Here is a 1,616-nt window from a genome sequence, read left to right on the forward strand (position 1 = left end):
TATAAATATATGTATATATATATATATATATATATATATATATATATATATATATATATATATATATATATATATATATATATGTATGTATGTATGGATGTGTATATCAGAAATATTGAGTGCATGGGAATGAGAGAGGCCAGCATAAGCATACCAGTTAAAAAAATTGTACAAGGTGCTTTTGTTTTCAAATTAAAACTAAACAATAAATACACAATGAAAAATGAAAGCTTATTAAAAAGGCTCATTCTTATTTGTAGGCAAATGGCTCAATGTTCTTCTTGTAACCATTGGTTTCATAAGGAATGCGAAAAAATTAACGATATTTCTTTTGAAAACAAAGATAAATATTGGAAATGTCAAGATTGATACAACTTGGTAAGAAACTAATAATTTGTTATATAAATTGTTAATAGCTGCTGATTAATTATTAATAGCTAATGCAATTAGCCTTATATATAAGTCAAGGAAAATCAAAATGAAAGGTTAGTTTACCCAGCCACAAAAATTTATAATTTATTAAAAACCTGTAGATCTCAATTTTTTATTCCTTCTAAATATTTTCCAGAACAGAAATTTTTTGTGTTACAATAACTACTTGCTATTAAATATCTCAGAAACTAGAGCTAATAAAAAATTTTTTATGAATAGGGGCGCCAAACAGGGTTACTGTTCCAGGCAGCGTGACAGGTATTGTCGCCCTGTTAGAAGCCTTCCTTTATAAATTTAAATGTATTTAATTATTGTTTTCATAATTATTAATATCTGTTTTATTTTAGACTTCAGTCATACACTAATCTTAATTCTTCATTGAAACCTTAAAAAACTGCAAAATCACGAAAATCTTTCTCAAATGAAATAATAAAGTATGACAGACAATGCAATCCCTCGAAAAAACGGTTATTTTCATAGCCACATATATTTAAAGACATTCTATCTGAACGTTATGTGTTTGTTACAGAGTAACTGAAGCATGTTGAGTTTTTTACGTAAATAATTTTTTCAGTATAATGCAAATCTATATGATACTCTTCTAAATGTGAAGAACCTAATGAGAATGTATATATTGTAATATTTGTTTTAATTGCAAACTCTCCTTTGCATAAAGAAGATTCGTTGACCAGATTAAGAAAAAGTTACAGCTACTGATTAGTTAATAATAAAACTATAAAAACAAAATTGTAAATTTTTTTTAATCAACGAAACCTTTATAACTTTTTTCTGTTGTCTATATCTGTCTAATATCTCTTTATATTTAACAACATTATTTCATTAAAGTGTGGATACCGTTGAGAAACAGTTTATTGGATACTGTTGCAAAATGGTTTTAATTTAGTAATTTTCATGATTTGAAATTTACTCTATTGATCATTTACTAATAGTTTAGGAAAGAAAACCAAATTCTAAGGTAAAAATAATTTTGTTTATTGTTAACATTTAAAATTGGTTTCCATAACAAAATATGCAAGAATAAAATTTTTAGCTAAGAGTAAAAGAAAATAATCCTGATGATATTTAACTCAAACCCATTCCCTTTTCATTCTATGGTAAGAGAAAAGCAATTAGTTTTTTTTTTTTTTTTTGTGTGTATTTTTCAGCACAATACAATTTTATCG

At 25.2% G+C, this 1,616-nt stretch overlaps 1 long non-coding RNA gene across 1 annotated transcript; it reads left to right on the forward strand.

The window, feature by feature from the left end:
• Window positions 1–260: 260 nt before the first annotated feature.
• LOC136082385 (uncharacterized) lies at window positions 261–1,062 on the forward strand. Its single transcript, XR_010639653.1, has 2 exons — window positions 261–378; window positions 780–1,062. It is a non-coding gene; the product is annotated as an uncharacterized LOC136082385 (long non-coding RNA).
• The last annotated feature ends 554 nt before the right edge of the window (window positions 1,063–1,616 follow it).

The sequence above is a fragment of the Hydra vulgaris genome, chromosome 07 (genome assembly GCF_038396675.1).
Source record: "Hydra vulgaris chromosome 07, alternate assembly HydraT2T_AEP".
NCBI lineage: Eukaryota > Metazoa > Cnidaria > Hydrozoa > Anthoathecata > Hydridae > Hydra > Hydra vulgaris.